Genomic DNA, 24,170 nt, shown 5'->3' on the forward strand with positions numbered 1-24,170 from the left:
AAACTCAGCGTGAAACAAACGGCATACTTCAAAACTCATCTGTGCTTCTTCAGACCATACCACTCAATCTACTCATATTTTCAACCAAGGAAATAAAAAGCTTAAGCTGAAATCATGGAATAAAATTCTTAAATATTTAGGCAAACAGGAATTACATGGCAGAAAAATTTTATAAAATGCTCCTTATATGGTTGGTGTGAGCAGGCTGGGAAACCTGCAGCGGAGGCTCCCCAGGAAGAACTAAATGGGCCTTTAATGACCTCCTTTGGCAGATTCAAAACTGGCCATAGGGCTGGGACAGTGATTCATGCCTGTAATCCTAGCATTCTGGGAGGCCGAGGTGGAAGGATTGCTTGAGGTCAGGATTTAGAGGCCAGCCTGAGCAAGATTGAGACCACACCTCTAACAAAAATAGAAAAAAAGTTAGTCAGGCAACAAAAAATAGAAAAAATTAGCCAGCTGTGGTTGTGGGCACCTGTGGTCCCAGCTAGCTACTAGGGAGGATGAGGCAGGAGGATTGCATTAGCCCAGGAGTTAGAGGTTGCTGTGACAAGACTGATGCCACAGCATCTAGCCTGGCAACAGAGGGAGACTCTTGTCTTAACAAAAAAAAAAAAAAAAAAAGGTTGGCCTTAGCTTGGAGTCCCTGGGCTCAGGCCTCAGCTTTTTGGTCAGGGTTATTTACATATTTACATAATTTTAAATGAGAAAATACAGTGTTTACATAAGCCAGCATAATCACTTAAACTCAGTGTTTATAAGATGAAAGGAAATTCTAAGGGAAAAAAAAATCTCATATCATAAATGTTTTCCTCTCCTCTCTCACACCACAACAATCAACACAGAAGAGTTCTGTGACCAAAGGTGAGAGCACTCCTCCCTATCAACAAGCAAGCAATCAATTTTGCAAGAAACAACGCTGGAGCTGGGTCTCAAACTCACTTCAATTCCAACACTATCTACCTGGAGATGGGGTACAACTTCATGCTCTTGCCAGAATCACCACCTTCTAGGAAACTCTAGATGTTCGGGTGTCTGGAAGCTTCCCAACCCCCTGACCCTTTTGGGTTTTTATGGAAACTTCATTTCATAGTTATAAATAAGTAAACCACAGGTGATTGGTAATTAACCTTAAGACCCTCTCTTCTCCCCAGAGTTTGGGGATGGAAATAAAAATTCCATTTCTCTAGGTATGCGGCTGTGTCCCTTGGCAACCAGCCTCCCAAAGAGTTATTTCTAGGGACTTTATAGAAATCCCCTTATAATGACATAAGCTCATTTATGTTACACTTGAGGGCTGTATAAACAAAATAAGTAAAAAATAAAACAAAAACCAACCCCATAATCTCAAGTGTTTGAAAGGGCTTCTTGTAAATAACAAAAGACTATCTTTCACCTCTACTGATTAGCAGCCACTTCAAAAACCAAGGACACAAGACCAAATAATCTAACAAATGTATTCTTATTGCTCTAGTCACTTAGGACACAGGAAGGCTTAAAGGAGCTGAGGGCCAGGAATCATGGGAGAAAAATGTGTATATGTATCATAATATAACAGCAATTGTAAGGCACTTAAATGTCCTATCCCAACAGAAAAAGTATCTATCCATTTTAGAAAATAAACAGATCATTTAATTTTTATTTCCATGATAACAAACCATTTAGTACACAAATTTGGGAGTTGCCAAATGCCACCACATAAGATTTAGCATTAAACTCCAACATCCAGATAGCAGTAAGCAAAACAGAGTTATCCACTGTCACAAATTCCCCATCTTGCAAAAAAGACAGAAATGGATGTTTTGGTCAATGTTTGTCATTCACCAATTTTTCTGCCAGACTTGTAGACATGTATTCACTTATTTTCAAACAAAATGGAAGAGAAATTTTTCCTTTTTTTTTTTTTTTCTTCTCCCAGGTAGCATTCCCAAAACTAAGCCCTAGAATTCCATTCAAAATCACCTCTAAATAAAGAACAGAAAAATTTACTACACTCAGTTTGGGGAAGAAAAAATTTTTCACAAATGGAATATTATATGTCCAGATTTTTTGTTCTAAAAGTTACATTTTTCTTGCCTGTTTGAAAATATGTTCATATCTTTCAAACTCTACTGTTAAAATTCATTGTAAAGTTGGTGAAAAACTCATTTGAAATAAGAACAAATCTCAATGTGACAAGCCTCGAGGGGAGCAGTGGTGGCAAGAACACAGATATGTCTGACTCAAGTGCCAAGTCAGGCCTCCTGTCCTTCAGGACAGCCTGCCACCCCTATCCTGCTCACTGAAGTACTGGATGACCACCCTCCCAGGAGATACCGCACTGTGCCTCGCTGTGTGCCTGAAATGTGTTCTGCTTTGCACATTCTCGCACTACCTCACTGGGGTATGTTTCCCCTGTCCTTCAGGATGATTTCTCTCCCTTCATAAGTGTGAGAAACTCCAGAGGGCAGGAATCATTTCTTTTTTTCCTTAGTACCAGCATCCAATTGGCTGGTAACCAATATGCCTCCAAGAAATGAAAACTGGGGCTGGGGAAGAAAACTGTAAATGTCTCCAAAAGGTAGCTCTTTAAGTGAAGGCACATCAGGATATTCCTCTCAGCCCCAGAACATATAGCTGCTCCCATGAGAGGCTCCACCCTCATATTTCAGGTTTTCAGGGAGATGAACTAGGAGCTGATATTCTCTAAATATTCTAAAAGACATGTCCACTGTGGGCATCTTTGGTCATTCCTAGACAGTTATATAGTCCAACACCATCAAAACACAGAGAGTGGCTGAGGATTTATCACCCTTAAAGTTACCAAAGGGGAAGCTTAACATAAATACAGGGTAAGATGTGTGTGCCTAGGGAATTTAAAAGGAGAGGCACAAAGATATTTTACAATGAATGTAAAGTGAATATTCTGAATTCCCCTCATGTGTAATGTTCATAAAAAGAAAATATTTAAGAAGAGCCACCCACTGCTCTGTAAAAGAAATAATTAACAATTAAGACACTCAGTCTCTCTGAAAACTACAATAAAGAAAAAATAATGGACAATGAGAATTGGAAAGAGGAAGCTGGCATTTGGAAATGTCAAAAGGAACTGGAAATTTAAGATTTTACTGCAAGCCCTAGAAGAGTTAGGCTGTAGAAACAGCGTGGTGGATTTGAGACCCTACCTGCCATACATTTGGAAAACGCAGTGGAAAACAAGTCCCTCTGTGGAGTGTTAAAATAACTAAATAGTAGCCAGTTAGACAGAAATGACTCTAGTGTCCTGGGTTCCTACCTAATAATACCAATATCTAACTCAAATGCATTTTTTTTTTTTGTAAATTACTAACTTAGAGAAAAACAATATTTTGGCTTAACCAACCAAAAACCACCAATTAACTTCTGATTAAAAAACTAGAAGATACCCACCTGGATTGCCCAAATAAGGTGACTACATAATGGTACCCAAGCAATTACAGAATTGGGTTTCCTTCCACATACACCTTATAAAAAACCTTTCCTTCTAGCCCTTCTGGAGGACCCCCAAACACAAAGCAAGGCTGGGTGCTCCCCAATTCATAAATCACTGTTTACTCTAATAAACTGTAATGTTTTAACAGTGCCTTAGTTTAAATTTTAACAGGAGAAAGGACAGATTGGGGAGCCCATGGACCTCAGCTCCTTTCCACGCATGAACCCCGCACACTGAATTGGGTTTCTTCCTTGATGATCCTACCGTCGTCACCACACAAGCTGGGGGAGACACAGGGCTGCAGGTGCAGAGCTACCCAGAGAGGGCTTCGGTCAGGGCCAAAGTCACGGGTAGGGATAGACAGGGCCCCCAGAGTCCTGGCTGCACCAGTGGGAACTTAGTTCTCAGACTCCAGAGTGAATGGGGGAGGCTGGGTCCCGCCACAACCGGTTCTGGGCAGTTCCAACACCCAGGATAGCCAGCCCCGCACACCATCATTTTCCAGCTTCTGTCCGACATCCTCCTGACAGATCTTTCAGTACCTGAAGGTCACAGGGTCACAGAGGCAGTGGCAGAGACATCTGGACCTCCCAGAGCAAAAGAAAAGGAGCACTGACCATAGACTAAGCTTGGTGGGTTGGTGCAAGAGACAGAAGGCCTCCCTGTTCCTAGAAGCCACTCCTGCCTCTCCCGCTGAGGCTGAATTGATAGTTCCCACCCCAGCACTCCTGACTGGATAGGGCCCCACGACCTTCCCCTTAAGCCCCTGAGTGACAGGTGATGGGATCCCATATATTCATGGCTGTAACCCGGGCTTCCTCTTTCTACAGGGACCTGGCACTGCCTGGAGAACATTCACATTTAATCTTGTATATAATATAAGGTTATATCCATTATGAGTAATATATATGATATTCAAAATTAGAAACTATAATGACAAATATTTTAAAATTTCAGATTTGGGACCAAGTGTGGTGGCTCACACCTGTAATCCTAGCACTTTGGGAGGCCAAGGCAAGAGGACCACTTGAGGCCAGGAGTTTGAGACCTGCCTGAGGAAAATGTCAAGATGCTGTCTTTGCAAGAAATTAAAAAAAGAAAAATTAGTCAGGTGTGGTGGTACATGCTTATAGTCCCAGCTACTAGGGAGGCTGAGGGAGGAGGATGGCTTGAGCCCAGGAGTTGAAAGCTGCAGTGAGCTCTGATCAGGCCACGGCAATGTTGTCTGGGTGACAGAGCAAGACCATGTCTCTAAAAAAACAATTCAGATATAACCTTCATGGCCTCTGGTCTTTTGAGGAGTGCCTGAGTTTTGAAAAGGGAAACGATCTTCTCAGGCAGTAATGCCTACCATTTCTAAAGTAGGAGCCACATATGTCATTTTAAATTCTCTAGTAGCAACATAAAAGAAAAAGAAATACATGGGATTTACTGCAAAAACTGAATTAACTCAATATATCTAAAATATTATTGTTTCAATGTGATCAATATCATATTTTTAATGAAGTTTTTGTGGAGGGTACTAAATCTTTCACAGCCACTCTGTATTTTAAGCTTCCTGAACAACCCAATTAAGACAGCACATTTGGATGCACATGTCTGATTTTTCCACATATATTTATATTAAGGTTGATCAATGGGTCCAGGGAATGTCTGCCTCTTTCTTTCATATAATTGCTTATTGTTACTGATTAGTGTTTTCCTAATTTCAGTCATTTCACTGACTGTTGCAAAATAGCAGTTTTCTAATTCTATTATATCCTCTGCATGTAATAGTTCTCATTCTTCTATTAAGAACTGCATTTTATCATGAGCTCTTCATTACATTCAAAACTAACTGATCAGGAAAGGAAGAATAAAAGCTTGATTATTTCTTTTACCCATTGTCATAATTATAATGGGGCCCTAGCAAACAAACATATAAATGATAATTTTCCTAATACTATTTTTAGTATATTTGATAGGATTCGATACACTGTAGTCTATATTTATTTTTGAGTTCAAATGGTCCCATAGGTCTGTGTTTTTGTGCCATGAGACCATTGTTCTGACAGCTTTCTTATTTTCTGGAATGAACACACGTGTGCTTCCCTTTAACTGTTATATAATTTGCAAATAGGTATCCCATTTGGCATTTTCCTTTTTACTTGACTTATGGTGCTTCCTACCATACACAATATTCTGGTTTCATACTGCACATTTTATCAATCTTTTTTTTGTTGTTGTTCTTTTTGTTAACATTTCTTGGTCTGAGTCACAGGCCAGACTTCTTCTCATAACTGGTAGAAATATTTACCAATGTTTTCTTCTACTATTTGTATGTTTTCAATTTTTTGTCATTTAGATTTCTCATGTCATTTATCTTACTATTATGTGTAAAGAATAAATCCATTTCACCTTTTTTTAAAAAAGAATATCCATTTCCAATCACCAAATATCAATAAAAGTGCCTCCTCTGTAGTTTTTATTGCATAACTTCTTTTATGCACCTTGGTAGATTTTAGAATTTTCTACTGTCCTGGTCTGTTTGCCTATTTTTGTATCAACAACACACTGCTTTAGTTACAGACTATTTTAATGTGTTTTAACTTATTATAAGACCACTCTCATTGTATTTCTTTTTCAGAGATTTTGGCTATTCTTGTATGTTTGTTCTTCCATGTCCACTTTGCAAAATAATTGCTACCTTAAAAAAAAAACTGGCCGGGCGCGGTGGCTCACGCCTGTAATCCTAGCACTCTGGGAGGCCGAGGTGGGTGGATCGTTTGAGCTCAGAAGTTCGAGACCAGCCTGAGCAAGAGCGAGACCCCATCTCTACTAAAAATAGAAAGAAATTATATGGACAGCTAAAAATATATATAGAAAAAAAATTAGCCGGGCATGGTGGTGCATGCCTGTAGTCCCAGCTACTCGGGAGGCTGAGACAGGAGGATCGCTTGAGCTCAGGAGTTTGAGGTTGCTGTGAGCTAGGCTAACGCCACAGCACTCACTCTAGCCTGGGCAACAGAGTGAGACTCTGTCTCAAAAAAAAAAAAAAACTGATCCATGTCAATAAAGTATAATCAGATCAAATACAATGTTGAAATTTTCTTAAAAAATGACTTCTTTATATTACTGAGTTTTTCTATCCAAGAATAAGACATGACTTTCTATTTGGTTAAGTCTTCATTCATATATTTCAATAACTTTATTACTTTGCTCACATAGACTCTGTACATTTTTAATTAGATTTGTTCCTAGGTAATTTTATTTTACTTCTTAAAATTTGTATTATACTTTTCCATTGTATTCTTCTCACACTGCATTCATAAATGATTAAGAGTTAGACTTGCTACAGTTTCGTGCATCAATATTACATTGTATTAGTTTACCAAAGTATTTTTTGTATTAGGTTTTTCTACAATTCCTTTGTATTTCCAGGTATATAATCATTTCATCTGCAAATTGAGTCCTACATATTTGTTTCCATTTCTTCTTCCACCTCCAATTGCCTTGAATAAAACTCACTGCAAACACAATATTGTGCTTTTTAGTATTGTTTCTGAAAATAGTAATGTCCTTCATATTTTCCATAAATACGAAGGTTGTTTTGTCAAGATTGAAATTCCTAATTTTAATGGTTTTAAGTAGTATTGTGCATTAAATTCTCCTAAACAGACATTTCTGCATCTATGAATGATTATGTAACCATTCTGTTTATCTTTATGAAAATGATGAACATTATCAGTGGATTTCCTAATATTGAATTACTCTCAAACTTCATATATAATCTGAATTGTCATTAGGTATTGTTTTTAATAATCAATTAGGATTTGTCTGCTAGTATTTTTATTTTACGTATTTCTATGTGTATAGAGATGAGATTTTTCTGTAATAGTGTACTTTGTACAGCATTTGGAAGTTTTGTTTATGAAGGATCTATTTGATTTTCATAATTTATTTAGAAGTTATATTTCCATTGTAATGTCTTCAGTTTGAGTTAGAAGCATTGACTTATATGATATTTAAATATGATTGTAAAATCCTATTAAACCACTTGATCCTGAAACTTTGTGAGAGCCTCTTTTATAAACTTTTCTGCCCCTACTCCTTATTCTGTTCACATCTTGAATCTAAACAGGGGTCCATATAGGTAAACAGTATTTTTGTAGAAAATTTCCATATCATCTTTTTCCCAAATCAATGTACATTGATTGAGTTGAGCTAATTATTCTTTAGTGATTTTAGTATAAATTTTATGATAGCATATTCCATGTTCTATATCCAACCCATTGTAGCATTCTTATTTTTTTTTTTTTTACATCATCTCATATTTCTTCCTATAACTTAAATAAATGGACATCTCAGGAACCCAGGAGTTAACAAAGCATTCAATTTTGGGTAAAATACCTTCTCATGGAAGCACACAATCAAGCGTACAAAACAGGCCTCACTGCCAATACCTCCAGTGTCAGACCTCAGCATTTCCTCCTCTCTTCTACATGAGACCCTGTCTGCCTCCAAGGATCATGGAAAAAGAAAGAACCTCTCACAAATGCTTTAATTGTCTCATTGAAGATGCTGATTGGAACTTGGCAATTATTTGGGGGATTCATAACAAAGATAATTTTTTTTCTCAGAAACAATCTCAGTTCCATTAGTGTGTACTGTCAATTCCACTACAGATAAAATGACAACAAGCAGTTCTGTAGAGAGGTGAGGTCACAGAATGGCATGAGTCTAGGTCAGGGTTTTCCTGCTTCCCTTCTACATATACCGTGACTGCGAAAACTGTCACAATACTACCACCATGCTGAAATCAGGAAGGAGTCAGCTGAGGATGTTTCTTTCTTTTCTTTTCTTTCTTTCTTTCTTTTTTTTTTTTTTTTTGAGACAGAGTCTCACTGTGTCACCCAGCTAGAGTGCAGTGGCATCAGCCTAGCTCACAGCAACCTCAAATTGCTGTTCTCAAGTGATCCTCCTGCCTTAGTCTCCAAAGTAGCTGAAAGTACAGACACATAATACCACACCTGGCTAATTTTTTCTATTTTTAGTAGAGACAGAGTCTCACACTCCTGAGCTCAAGAGATCCTTCCTCCTTGGCCCCCCAGAGTGCTAGGATTATAGGTGTAAGCCACTGAACCTGGCCAGGTGAGTATTTTAGATTTCAGATTGAGAAGCAGAGTCTGTAAGGGAAAGAAACTTATCAGAATTATGGGTGAGTGCACCTGTCTGCAAAAGGGATTCTTCTGGATTTCAAATTGGTCCAGTGCCTAATACACTTGGGATGGAAAAATAATTCCTAGGGAAGGGCTGATCTCTTGGAAATAGACTGAGGTCCTACATCCTAGACCCTATACTGATGTCTTATCTTCTCCTAATATCATTCAATACATAGTAATGGAAGTTAATGTTTTATCTTAGTAAATGTAAGCTGATACTTAAATTCTATGATTGTCACTCTGAAATTAATCTTCTCTACTTAAATCACAGACACCATTTTCAGAAAAATAAAAATATTGGCATAAAATCTCCATGCATGTGATTATAATTTAGTGGACCTATAATACAATAATCAATTGCTGTACAGAAAGCATGTGTCTTAGTTGCAATTAGAATGTTTCTTTTCCCAAATGCTGGGTGTGTGATGTGTTTAACGGTGACAGGACCTGTTTTTACAGAAAACCTCTGTGGTTTGTTAATTATGATGAAATTATTTTCCATGTAGAAATAATGGAATGCAGAAGTTACATTGTGATACTGGGATGATATAGCAGAAAAAACCCAAAGCCTTCAAAACTTTCTGCTTAAAAAAATTTGCAATATCACCTCAAGTCTCACTATGAATCTCTCCAATAATATTCAAAGCACTTATCCCCATGCCTTTTAGATGTATTTAAGTATTTATCTTACATTGATGTATGATTTCATAATAATTACATTATCATTAGCTCTTATAATTCCATTTATTACTAAAAAATCATAATATGACCACAATCAATAATAATTTAGTAGTATCCTACAATGTTTAATCTTTTATTCACAGGTTCAATCCCATTGCATAGCTCACAGCAGTATTCTGCAAAGATATTGGTTGTTGGCACCACTGTAATCTCATTTCTGGATCAAGAAAGTATACATAGGCTGGACACAGTGGGTCACACTTATAATCCTAGCACTTTGGGAGGCTGAGGTGGGAGCATTGCTTGAGATCAGGAGTTCAACACAAGCGTGAGAAATAGCAAGATGCTGTCTCAACAAACAAACAAACAAAAAAAAAACTAGAAAAATTAGCCAGGCACATGCCTCTAGTCTCAGCTACTCAAGAGGCTGAGGCAAGACAATCAATTGAGCCCAGGAGTTTGAGGGTGCAGTAAGCTATGGTGATACCACTGCACTCTAGCCTGGGCAATGAAGCAAGACCTGTCTAAAAAAAAAATATATATATATATATATATATATATATATATATCTCACCTTGTTAGTGTAGTATTATGAGTAGGTATCATTTTTTGACAAACAATCTAGATTTAATTCATGATTCAGGCCACTTACTGGAATGGGAGTTAAAAAAGTAATTTCCACCTCTTTGCCTAAGGTTCTTTATCAGTCATGAGAACATCATCAACAGTTTTGCAGAGCTGAATATTCAGTCAGTAACTACATGCAAATGTATAATAATAACTCTTACTATAAGTGCTGCATAGAGGATAATAAATATGCAAACAAAAACCAATAACTTCTTAAAGCAAATAATAAGTGTTTCTAAGTGTGAACAAATTCCATGTTGAGAATATTGGGCTGCAGTAGCCTTGAAGTAAGACCATGGTCATGTTTGCAATGAAGACATAAAAGTGATGACAAATATACAAAAACGTGCTCAACAACACTAATCAGCAAAATGCAAATCAAAATTACAATGAGATATCAACTTCCATCTCCCAGGATGGCCATTACTAAAAAGTCAAGCAATAATAAGTATTGGCAAGGATGTGGAGAAAAGGGAAGTCTTGCATACTGTTGGTGGGAATATAAATGCATACAGCTGTTTTGGAAAACAGTATAGAATTCCTTAAAAATTATAATTTAATTTTCCTCAAAATATTATAAAAATAAAAATGTTATAAAAAATTTAAAAAATAAAATTTTTAAAGATTAAAACTACCATGTGATCCAGCAATCCCATTTCTGGGCATATATCATCAAAAGGAAATAAAATCAGTACCTTGAAAAGACATCTGTATTCCCATGTATCAGCTACAGCATTATTCACAATAGCCAAAGTATGGAAACAAAGAAAGTGTTTTTAATGGATTGGTGAATAAAGAAAATGTGACATAGAATGGAATATTTTTCACCCACAAAAGGGAAAGAAATTCTGGCATTTGCTACAACATGGATGGGCCTAAAAGATGTTACGTTATGTTAAGTGAAAAAAACCAGGCACAAAAAGACAAATACCACTAACTGAAGCACTAACTCTGTACTTGCCCTACCATGGTTCTTAAGCATATTATAATGTACTGGAAAGTGTTTAACAATCGCCACACCCAGGCTTCAGACAAGAACCAGTAAATTAATAAGTCTGAGTCATGGATTCAAACTTCAGTATTTAAGGTGATTCCTGTTTGTAGTGAACCTGAGAACCAATCTACCCCACTTAATAATCATTAATGTGCATAAGAATCATCTGGAAATATTAAAAATCCACACATTTTGATACAATTGGTCTAGGTTTTGCCTGAGAATCTGTATTTCTAAGAAATTACAGATTTGTGGAGCACATTCTTGTACCCATGAGAATAAAATTTGACTGCAGACATAGCAGCCACGGTGGCAGCTGTCGTGCTTTCCGTGTGACCTGCCTTACAGGCCATGGGCCATGATCTGGGTTGGGACTCCCCTAGTCCACGGGCCACAGCTGCATCAGCCTCGAAAGCGCTGCTAACAACGGATTCCTCCTGGAGAAGGCACCGCTGCTCAAGCCTGCACTGGGCTGCTTCCCAGAGGGTGCTTCCAGCCTGGCCCCGCCCAGAACATCCTCCCGCAAGGGCAGCAGCAAGGCAACAATAGTCCCCGCGCAGTGTCACAGGTCTCAGCTCAGGTACGCATGCGGGCCTGGCCCTGGCCCGTGACCAGCCTCCTGGTGCTCCGCAGCTGCTCCCAGCTGGAGGAGACACCTGAGCGGAACCACCAGAGCCCACCTGATTGATGAAAAGACCCATAGATCAGGGAAGCTATAAATTCAGAAACAGACCAAAGTGCATAAGAATGTCTTAGTCCATTCAAGCTGCTAAAAAAACCAAAACCAAAACAAACAAACAAACAAACCACCTTAGACTGGGAACTGTATAAATGACAGAAATCTGTTGCTCAGAGTTCAGGAGTCTGGTAAGTCCAAGATCAAGGCACCAACACTTGTGGTGTCTGTTTGAAGACCCTGTTAATCTTGCTATGTCCTCACATGGCAGAAGGGACAAGGATGCTCCCTTCAATCTCCTTCACAAAGACACTAATTCTATTATGAGGACAGTCCTGACTTAATCACCTCCTCCAAAGGCACCCACACTTAATACTATCACACTGGGGATTAAGTTTCTGCATATGAATTGAGAGGTGGAGGGACACAAATATTCAGCCCATAGCAGAAAGTTCATAAGCAATAAAAACTACAGTAAGGATGGCAATAAAACTTGGGGTGTGGGAATTTGATTTTCCTATCACAAAAGCAAAAAAAAAAAAAGAAAATGATTTATTCTTCACAACCAATAACAAAATCAAGGTCCAATGAAAGATGAATCTATATGGGAAAAAAAAAATCAAGTTTTGACAAGGTTAATTCTAACAGGTTGCACCAGGGTTTTTGATGTTTCTGGGGTGCAAGGCCCCAGAATTCCTTCCTATGACATTTTCACTGAAGTTACTCATGCTCATACTTGATTTGGAAGTTGATAAAATGTTTTCTCTGTTTCATTATTTAAGAAATTGAAAATGTAGAAGGCTGATTTATGCATGATCCTCAAACAATTATTCAGTCAGTGCTGCTTTGCTGAGGAAGCTCACAGAATCTCAAACCCACAGAAGCATAATGTTCCCTCAGAAAGGAGACTTCACCCTGAGCCAGACCTTCATCTCTCACTCATAATCAGAGGTTTCACAGGTCTGTAACCACTCTGTGGCCCCACCACACAGGCTGAACTCTGAGAATCTGACTTCAGAATGTGGGTGATGAGCACATGTCCTCTGATCTATAGGGATCCTGCCCTATCTTAATCATCCCTTCCAGGGCTCTGAGATGTCTCCTGGATCCATCTACCAGTACAGATAAACTGGAAAATGTGAGCAGAAGCTTTGATTCCCCCTAGGACCTTTGTCCTGCACCACTAGCTTCTCTGGAAGTACAACATTTTAATCTCTCCTGAAAGACCCATCTCTGTGCCAACATAATTGATTTAGTAAAGTGGGAAGAGAAATAAGCAAGAGTCAGTTTATGCTGGGGGCTGGGTCTAGGGTTCCTTTACCTGATTTATGTCTCTAACTTATGCAAATACTGACAAATATAGATTCATCTCTTGGTGGTAGAAAAGCAGAGGAGGAGCCCCAGCTACAGAGGAAGGAGAAAGTGGAATCAGTGCTGCATGGATCCAGCTTAAGCTCTGCGATGGGTTACTAGGTGTCTTTGGAAAAAAGAAATAGCTCCCCATCATATCAAACAACTGTGGCTTCAGACAGCAGGATACTGGAAGCACGTGTTTTTCACTAGAATTGCATGCCCACACCACAAAGAATTGGAACGGTCTCAAAGGATTCTCTCCCCATAGAGCCAGCCGCTTTGATTTTGCCAGTGGATGGGGGAATAAAATAACTACCAAAGATAAATCCTAATTTTCCCTTTACAGCTGAGATATTTCTCAGTCCAATTTCCTTCCAGAAGATATTGTTTCCATTTAACAAGTGGATTTCTGAAGTCTTTGACAGAGTTCAAATTGGCCCACCTCAAAATTGGAATATAAAGCTGAGGAGCCCCCAGCCCTTGATGGGTTAGGATTCAGTTTGCCAGGAGCTCTGTAGCAAGCTCACAGCTGGGTTTAAAATCAATGTAACTAGTAGTGTTAGGGTGGCTATGATTCTAAACCCCAAGGGATTTCTTTAGTGGAAGTTGAATCCCTTTGCCAGAGCCTCCAAATGGCAAAATCGTTAAGTTTTCCTTGACCACTGGATAAACTTTGCAATGCTAACCTGCCTACATAGTTCCACTAGGCCTTAATCGGAAAGCGGGACTTTGGATTTTCTTGAGTCTTATCAGCTACCCCTGCTGGCAGAGAGATACCATCCCAGACAGAAGCTTATGACTTGGCAGTCAACAGAACGTCATCCACAGAGTGAAAATATTGGCCATCATAGCACAGAGTCACTCATGACAGATCTTGATCTTTCCTGTGTGGCAAATGGCAAGGAAGTTTGTCTTATACTTCTCTACCTGTCCCTCACCTGAATTGGAATAATCCACTCTGGGTCTTATGGAATAGGGAAGCACAAATTTAACAATTCCTACTATAAATTCTGATGAAGAAACAACGTAGGAGATTGAATTAGCCCAAAGGGCCCTACCTCCATTGTTAGGTGACTTTCCTCCTCTCACTGTGAAAACTGCTCAAAACCTGTCAGTGGAGTTTTGGTGGGTTTTTTGTTTGTTTGTCTTACTTTGTTTACTTCTCCTCTATGCAAACCTGGTCTAAAAAGTTTACACTAACCCCAGGGGAGGAGAATGCAAGGGACCAGGAGGCTAGCTAGAGTGTATCCAGGAGGTAGGGCTAGGGCAATGGGGAGGGATTATTCTCTTTGAACTTTTCAAAGTTCAAAGCACAGATCCTAAAGTCTGTGCTGTTCTCTTGGCTTCTTTGTACCTTCCAGTATTTGGGGAATATTCAGAATCAGAAGCTTCTATCTGCATCTTTTCAGCCAGGGTTCACCCCACTGTTCTTGGCATTTTCACCCACCTCTGCACCTACTGCCCCTGTCCAGAAGACCATATAGGATGGTAACTTGGACATTTGTATGCAATAGAATTATATAAGCTTGAGTTGTTCTCTCCCCAAATTTTTCAAATACATCTGACATTTTCCATAAAGTTGCTAAAGTGGGGAATATGTGCAGGGAAGGCTCAGTGGGTATAGGGATTGACACCGGTTAGTAGGCAAAGCCCCCAAAGCCACACTTCCTTTTAGTTTCTAGCAGTCTTTCAAATGGTCTCAGAAAAACCACAAGAACTTAAATATTGTCAATTTATACAAAGTACTATATTAGCTTTGGGTACTTCTTGTTCTTTTTTCTTCCTAACAGGGGAAGAATAAACAACAAATGAAGGACATTCAGACAGCGAATTTCAATTCTCCCTCTCACACACAGCCTCATTACCACATCAGAGAGTGGAGGGATCTTACTCTCACTTCATTCCCACGTGGTGAGAGAATTTTCTACTTGATCTGAGGAGCCTTCTCGTATCCCCTAACTATGCCTGTGAAGAATCTTTCTACTTTCCTCATACACAAAGTCATATATCTATCAGCATGCCGTCCACATCAGGAAAACTATCAAAATTGTGAAAAGTCTTAGATTTCTACTCTTTTTGCAAGCCAACAAGATGGACAGTCAGTTTCATGTATCTCATGCCAAAAGAAGGTAAGAGATCTCTGGGTCTGATAAAAAATAATTATTCATCATAAAAATGGAATAAAGTCTCACATTTGCATTTGTTCCTTATATTCACCCCAAGTGACATAAAGATGACGCAAATAGACCCAACTGGACATGTTATGCACAATAGACTTGTATTATGGCTGAGGAACCTCAAGGTTAAGAAACCCCAATACTTCAATGTGTTTCAAAGGAAATCTCTCCAACCATTGCCTCACACAGAGACATAATCTCTATTAAATTCTTTCAGGTATTTATTTGCCCTTTATGCAGGAGAGAGATACTACTGGCATCTCCCAAGGGTATTTGTTATTTTAAAAAATCTTTGAAAAGATAGTTTAAAAAAGAAGCTTACACAAGATGTGAAAAACTGAACTGAGAGATCCAGGAAGAATTGTCTCGAGTAGGGTACAACATTCTCTTAAAAATATGAGAATATTGACGCAGACATAATGAAAAACAGTACAGGGTTAAAAAAAATAAATGAATAAATATATAAGATGGAACTATCATATTATCCAACAATTCCACTTCTAGGTACATATGCAAAAAAAAAAAAAATCAGTATCTCAGTGAGACATCTGCACTACCAAGTTTATTGCAGCATTATACACAATAACCAAGATATAGAAACAAGCTAAATGTCCATCAATGGTTGAATAGATAAAACAAATTGTGTTACATATATACAGAGGAATAGTATTCTTCCACAAAAAGAGAAGTCTTGTCATTTGTGACAACATGGATGAACCTGAAGGACAGTATGCTAAGTGAAATAAGCCAGACATAGACAAATACTGTTTGATCTTATATGTGGAGCCTCAAATCTTTGAACTCATAGAAAAAGAAAGTACACAGTGGTTCCCAGGAGCTGGTGGGTGAGAGAAATAGGGAGATGTTGGCCAAAAGGTATAATCATTCAGTTATATATTTTATAACAAATTTTGGCAATTTAATGGACAGCTTGGGTAGTGATGGATGCAGTTGTAATCCATGTCTACTGCTGTAACAAAATACCTTAGAATAGATAATTTAGAAACAGCATGAACTTATTTCTCATGGTTATGGAGTCTGGGACATCTAAAATCAAGGCACTGGCAGGTTAAGTGTCTGATCTGAGCCCAGTTTCTGCTACACCAAGATGGCACACTGAATGCTGTGTTCGCATGTGGCAGAAGGGCAAAAAGGGTAGAACTCACTCCCTCAATCTCTTTTATGAAGTCACTAATCCCACTGATGAAGGCAGAGCCCTCATGACTTAGTCATCTCCTATAGGCCCCATGTTTTAATACTAGTACTTTGGAGATTAAGTTTCAACATGAATTTAGGAGAGATACAAACATTCAAACAATAGCAAGTATGTTCATTAAATTCATTTTGATAATCACTATACAGTATGCATATATCAAATCATCACATTGTATACCTTAAATATATTCCATTCTTATTTGTCAATTAACATTTGAAAATGAAAAATAAAAAAAATAGAATAAAATGTAAAAATAATTTATCTGCTGAGCAAAAAGTCCCACTGAAGATTTTTGACCAAAACTAACATTAGCTATTTTGTACTGTGGGGTTGCCATAAACTGAAAGAGGAAGAAAGAAATACAAATAATTACATATGATCTTCACAAAAACATCAGCTGTGCAAGTGTTTTTTATTACAAAATTTTTACGGGGGTACAAATGTTTGGGTTATAGCTATTGCATTTGCACTGCTGAAGTCAGAGCTACAAGCGTGCCCCTCCCACATGGTGCGTACCACACCCATTAGGTGTGAATTTACCCATCCCCTCCTCCCCCACCTGCCTGATCCCCAATGAATGTTTCTTCCATATGTGCACATAAGTGCTGATCAATCAATACTAATTCGATGGTGAGTACATGTGGTACTTGTTTTTCCATTCTTGTGATACTTCACTTAGTAAAATGGGCTCCAGCTCCAGCCAGGATAAGAAAGTGAGGTGATGTTAACTTGAGTGAGGCAATGAGAGGTGACAGCAAATAAAAAAAGACATTTTTAGAATAAATTGAATTTTGTTAGCTTACTGGAAAAATACTTAAATCACTAGCTATACAACAAATCAATTCTGAAGGGAATGCAAAATCAAAATTTAAACATAAATCCTGATTTTTAAAAAAAGATGAATATCTGTGATGTTAAAATAGAAAAAGATTCATTAAAACAAAAGAAGTTTACTACACTGGAAAAAACAACAAATGAGATTATATTGAAATTAAGAATTTCTCATCAGAAGACAGGAAGATAGAGACAGAAAGCAAGAGTGAGAGCAAGAAAGAAAGAAAAAGAGAGTGCTAAGAAAGAAACAGTGGGGTGATGGACAAAATAAAATAACAATCTTCAAAATAGAGGTCATTCAACGAAAGAAAACATGAAAAATATTCCACTTTCTTAGTAATCAGAGAAATACAAATAAAGCCTAATATAATCACACAGCCATCAGCAGACTAAAATGAACATGACAGAAAACACTAAATGTTGGCATGGATGTTGGGACACCAGAAAACTAATACACAGTTGGTGGGTGTGAAATTTGCAAAAAACATTTTGGAAAACTGTTTGACAGTATCACCTAAAACTGAAGACATATAAACAAGAAAACACAAAAAATCTACTACTACTTATGTTTCCAGCAGAAATTTGTTCATTCATCACCAAAACATTTTCCAGAATTTACATACCTCCACTTTTCCTAATAACCCCAACTGAAACACACATGTGCATCACAGTGGAATAACTAAGTTAATTGATATTTACACTATGGAATTCAATGCTAAGAAATAATCCACAACAACATGCATATAAATTCAAAACAACCTACGGAATTTAAAAAGCCATGTATAGGCCGGGCGCAGTGGCTCACGCCTGTAATCCTAGCACTTTGGGAGGCCGAGGCGGGTGGATCATTTGAGCTCTGGAGTTCGAGACCAGCCTGAGCAAGAGCAAGACCCTGTCTCTACTAAAAAAATAGAAGGAAATTAGCTGGACAACTAAAAATATATAGAAAAAATTAGCCGGGCAGGGTGGCGCATGCCTGTAGTCCCAGCTACTCAGGAGGCTGAGGTAGTAGGATTGCTTGAGCCCAGGAGTTTGAGGTTGCTGCGAGCTAGGCTGACACCAGGACACTGTAGCCCGGGCAATAGAGTGAGACTCTGTCTCAAAAAAAAAAAAAGCCATGTACAAAAAGTTCCTGTTGCATAATATTAACACAAAGTATAAAAGGAATAAAAGTGGCCTCTGCTCTTAGATGTTAGTGTAGTGCTCGTCCTTGAGGATAGTGACTGGCTGGGATCACAGGAAACATCTGTGGGCTAAAAATGTCCTTTTTTAATCTAAAAAGTCTCATACAGAATCATATCCAACTTTTTAAATTTCCATTTATTCACTACCCAGTTATAACCTCTGCATGTATCTTTAAATATTTTAAATGAATGGGAATTTTTTTTAAGTTGAAGAAAGGCAAACACATTATCCACAGGACACAGGTATTAAATCACTTGACCCTGTTATTAATGTTTAAAGGCAAGGTGTAATTTCTAAATTAAAATCTAAGAGAAAACAAATATACAACTTTCAATTACAAAGAGGAAAAAGCTTGAATTATGTTAAAAATTAATACAAAAGAGTATCAAAAAATAAGAGACTAAAACAGTTTATCATGAAAAGCACACAGTAAGTAAAAAATCCAGTCCCAAATGTATTCATTATTATATTCATCAAAATAGACCAATTGCTCCTATTAAAGACAAAAAGTATTTGACCATATTCAGCTGGATAAATTAAAGACAAATTAACCATTCATCACTTACCATAGTGATATAAATATCAAATATAACAGACTTTATGATAAAGCATTTTCTCATTGTCACAATTAGTACTACTTTTACATTCCTAATGTAAAATTTTCTAATATTATTGCTTGAATTAATAGGCATGATCTGACTGTCCAATACAAATACGTACACCCACATTTATGCTTATACAAATGTACGTATGTATATACTGTCAGTTTCTTGTACTGTGATTACTTCACAATTGTGTTTAAAATCCTATGAAGATGACTGAACAAACAACATTGAACAAATTCATATAACTCACATATTTCTGAGAAGATTGGGGAATTTTGTGTTACTTATCCACGAATAGCAAACTTGGATACATTGGAATCTCTGCTCATAAGAATAAAGGACTGACAGTGGGAAAACTGCATTGGTTATCACAGAGATGTGCACCTTCAACTGACTGGGATTATGAAAAAGGGCCAAAAAAACTTGAAAGATGAGGAGAGTGTAAAAAGATACAAAGGTGCTCACCAGAAGAAGGATGGCTCTAGTAGCTCTGGACTCAGGGAAGGATCTGGGGGAGACAATAGTCAAATGTATGTATTTGACCTGTACACGTAAAAACATAAAACACCAGGGCATGATCACAGTGCTGCATGGAGTGACTGGTTTTGTTAGGATGGACAGCAGAATGCAGAATAGTATCTCAAATCTTTTTGTCTTTGTGCTATTTTTGTTACTTCATTTGCCAGTCACGTACATAGGAAAAATGATGTTTCAGAATTTGGAGCATCCACTGCAGGAATAGGAAGGAGTCATCCTATTTGGGATATTTTCCTTCAAGCTCTGCCCCACCTGAGGTTACTAGGACTGACCATAATTGCCTGGAAGACATTCGAGAGGCAGATGGTGGCAGTGGACACACCCCTGCCCCCACTCTATGAATATAAATATTAAGTTTTCATTTGAAATCACTGAGGGAATGTTGCCACCAAAAAGCTGCCATTGGCAGTAGATGTCAGTATAGTGCTCACCCTTGAGGATAGCAACTGCAAGATGAGGTAGGATTGCTTCAATCAAGTGTTAAAATTCTCTTTTCATTATTTCAGTTATATCTTAATGAACATAACTAAATACAGTTGATTTTGTCCAGGTTAAAAAAAACATTTTTGTGGGTCTAACGAAGGCATAAATTTATAGATTTTTTAAAAGACTTTTATAATTTGTAACATATTTCAACTTAAAAGCTATGATGATGCCAAATGCACTCTACTCAGGGTGACAGAGGGAGACTGTCTCAAAGAAAAGTACTTGTAAGTGCACTAATGCTCCCAAAGGTGCTAAGTCTTAATCCCCTAATCCCCAGATTTTAGGAATACATTAAGTTTCACGGCAAAGGAAAAATAAAGTTGCAGATGGAACCAAGTTTGCTAATCTGCTGATCTAAAAATAGAAAGATTACCTAGATTAGCAGGGAGGAGAGTATAAATACAGATTTTTATAAACATAAAAGAAAGATGAAGAATAGAAAGTGTAAAATGAAGTGATGTGTAAGACAAGTGAATTTATTCCAGTTATTTGTTTTGTTGAGTCTTTTTTTATTAACACAAAATTTGTTCATTTCAGATTTATAAATACAATAGAATAATTTTATATACCTATCATTCTTCTGGGTACTAAATATTAAATGAGAGAAGGTAGAAAATAAATTTTTTTTAAGTGAGAAAGGCATTGGTCAAATTGGAATGTCGTAAATACTGTGTGTAGGCAAGATTATTAATTGTTGGTGTTTGATACATGTGTGCATGTGTGTGTCATATTAGGTAGAAAATAGTAAGTAGGTTGTATTTTCAATAATTATAGTGAGCTAGTCAGGGTTATTAAGAATAACTGGGTGAAGTAAAAATGATGGCAGTGGGTAAAAATTTTGACTACTGAAAAAAAGAACATTGATGATGTGAACTCTATTTTTCTTCCAGATACATGATATATGAGGGTTCTCCAGAAAGTATGCAGCCATGTATTGTAATATGAAAAATAGTATTAACAATGGCTGGATACTTTCCAACAGCCCTTGTATGTTTCCTCCCTGCCATTAGTTGAACACACTTAACATATGTAACCATTGAAAACTACCTTTCTTTTCCAACCTGGTATTGGACGGACACTCAGCCAGTACCTTCCTTCTTTTTGTCCATATTTTCACACTCCTCCATTGCAGGCAGAAGCTCACTGACCTGATCACCTGTCACTTGGCCCTCATCCACATAGTGATGCTCCTCACTGTACCGTTTTGGTTTTTTCCCAGGTCTGTGTGGTCTCTGAATTTTCAGAATGACTTCAAATTTAATTCACTTTTTTCTGTATTAACAGGGTGATGAGGAGCCTCTCCATCTGCACCACATGCCTCCTGAGTATGTTCCAGGGCATCACCATCAGTCCCAGCATCACCTGGTTGGCAAGGTTTAAAAAAAAAAATTTCTGTGTGAGTGTGTGTGTGTGTGTGTGTGTGTGTATATATATATATATATATATATATATATATGACATTTTACATGTTTTTGTCTTTTTATGGTTCTTTAATTTGCCCTGCAGTAGATACCTGATCTTCAACACTGTGGCTTCTTCCAATATGACCCAGACCAATCTTTTGAATTGCAATAAATACTGTTCACTTTCCCCCATGAACTATAATACACCATCAGGCTTGTGATGTTCATACTGACAACATACAGGGATACCTTCCTTGTAGGAGTTACGCTATTCAAGTGCATACATGGTGGTGATTCTTTTGTCTAGGCATCAGAGGTATCCCCAGCACCTTCACAGCACCATCCTCTCCCTGAGAGTTTCCCCAGAGTAAAGGGCCCCCACCCAGGCCACCTGCTGCTGGTGATTTTCTTTGTAGTCATGTACTAGGTAAATTCAATCATCACATAACCCTGCACCCTGCTATGCATGTACAACCCAGTCATCCTGCGTGTCCAGAGTCTTACTGTCAATGTCTATGTCACTGTCAGTCCTTTGGTGCTAATCAGTCCTAATAAAAGAATAAGCAATATTCTGCAAAATACTCACTAGAAATGCCATCAATTTTTAATAACTTAGTTATGAAAACTTTTTTCTGAAAAAAAGATTATTTTTCCATCAGTTAAATTATTCAATTATCAGAGGATGTGCTATTTCATTCAACAAAAATATACGAAATTTTACTTTTAACAGTCTAAATGCCTTCGTACCTCTCTCAATCTTTCTTTCTGTGCTCCGGCTTCTAAAGATTTGGAGATTCTGCTTTCAACTTTATGGCTTACCTATCTCACTGCTTTTAATTTTCTCACTTCTCTTGGTGGTATGCAATTTTACTGTAATTTCTGTTAAGTAGTTTTTTAAATCTCTTTTGACACAAATTCTCAATTCATGGATTTATGATTATTTTTAGAAATTTTATAAATTATCATTTATTGGTTATCGTCTTTCATTCTTTTTATATATTCAGTGTAAAACTTAGAGTGTTTTGTTCTTCATTCTATTTTCATATCTAGTCCTCTCATCAGCTCAGTCTAATTCAATATTTAGCTTATACTTTGTATATTACGTTTACTTCTTATATTTTAATTGTTTACTCTTTGGTTTATTTCTAAATATTGCTGTTTAAACTTAAGAGTTTCTTGTTTTTCTGACATTACTTTGATTTTTTATTTTCCCTGCTGTATTTATTTAATATTTACAACATAATTTCAATATTTGAATTTTATATGACATCTGTTTCTTCTGACCCTTCATCCTGGTAGCTTATTTTTTTTTTTTTCCTGATTCAAACTTTACAATTTACTTCTCACATTTGGGAGATAACATATTTGGGATGTATTTTGGTCAGTTGATTTCTGTTTCTTCCAGTTTCCCTCCTGGAAGCTGGATAGAACCCACATGAATTTGTCATCATTGTGATTTGTTAATAAGTGAAGGGAGTACTTGATTTTTAGTTTGATTACTCCTTTGGATTGTTTCCTTTATTTAGTTTTGCTCCTGAGGAGTATTCATATTTTTCTTTCAACTTTATTTAGAATTGTGAGATTCTTGTTACTTTCAGTTGTCTGTTATTAATAGTTTTTGCTATATACAATTTTTTATATAACCACAAATATCCATAGTGTACACATGAGTAGAATATTTCATATAGACATTTTCTGGCAGACAACAGCACCTCATGAAACATGGAAATTCTTTTTCATTTGGAACATTTCTCTTCAGATATACCATATAGTAAAAATAATTTGTAATGGGTGATTATTTTTTAACATGCAAAGTTCTAATTTATATTGTATGCAAATTTTGAAAAGATACACTCCATTTCAGTGAACAGTACCTGCATATGGCCAGAATTACTGTGTTTATATCATCATGAGATATCAGTGTACTATCATTTACCTGAACTCAGGTCTCTTGGTTCCAATCCGCATGTCTCCTCTTTAGCATACACCTGACTCTAAAAATAATCTCAGGTAGGATTTCCATTTAATCAAGAAGTTAATTAAAAGAGAAAAATGAAATTTATATTTGGAAAGCTATACTGGATGATTACATTAATTTATATAGTCATTTCACAATATCTAAAAAAAAGTGATTTGTTTAATATTGCTTCAATAAAGTTAATGCCATTTTAGGCCTAAAACATTATTGTTTTAAATAATTTTCTATTCTGCTGAAAAATAATATGTATCTCATGTTTTCTGGTGAATAGTGTCCATTTGTCACTATGATTAATGAGTCAAACTTTCTAATAAAATTATTTAAAATTTTATGTTTGGTTATGTATTATATACCAAAACATATTTTATTTCTGTTATGGCTTTAGTGTTAACTAATATTATAAATGTGTTAATTTGTCATTGTCTATAAACCATTGTATTATGTATTTTAAACTCTCTGTAAATCTATTCGTGTAAATGACTTAGAATAGTAACTAACACAGTATATGGACAAAATAATTATTTACGACTCTGATCCATCAAATTTCCATTTTTAATACCATTCATTATTTTGTATTTATTTAGCATTTGCTCCTATTAAAATTTGTTTTATTGTCCTATCTAAATATTGATGAAAAAGATGAGGGAGGCTCAGTATGCTGTCTTAATAAAAGCTAAAGACAAATGGCATGCTTCACTAGTTTTCTTTAGCTTAAATAACACATTTTGCTTATATAATGAATTATATATTAGATATAGCAATTACA

The 24,170-nt window shown here is 36.9% G+C and overlaps 1 protein-coding gene across 1 annotated transcript in view; it reads right to left on the reverse strand.

Annotated features, from left to right (window-relative positions):
- LOC138380933 (zinc finger protein 737-like) overlaps positions 1–24,170 on the reverse strand; it is a 50,654-nt gene that overhangs the window by 23,878 nt on the left and 2,606 nt on the right. The gene's annotated exons all lie outside the window — the stretch shown is intronic.

Source organism: Eulemur rufifrons, chromosome 2, assembly GCF_041146395.1.
Source record: "Eulemur rufifrons isolate Redbay chromosome 2, OSU_ERuf_1, whole genome shotgun sequence".
NCBI lineage: Eukaryota > Metazoa > Chordata > Mammalia > Primates > Lemuridae > Eulemur > Eulemur rufifrons.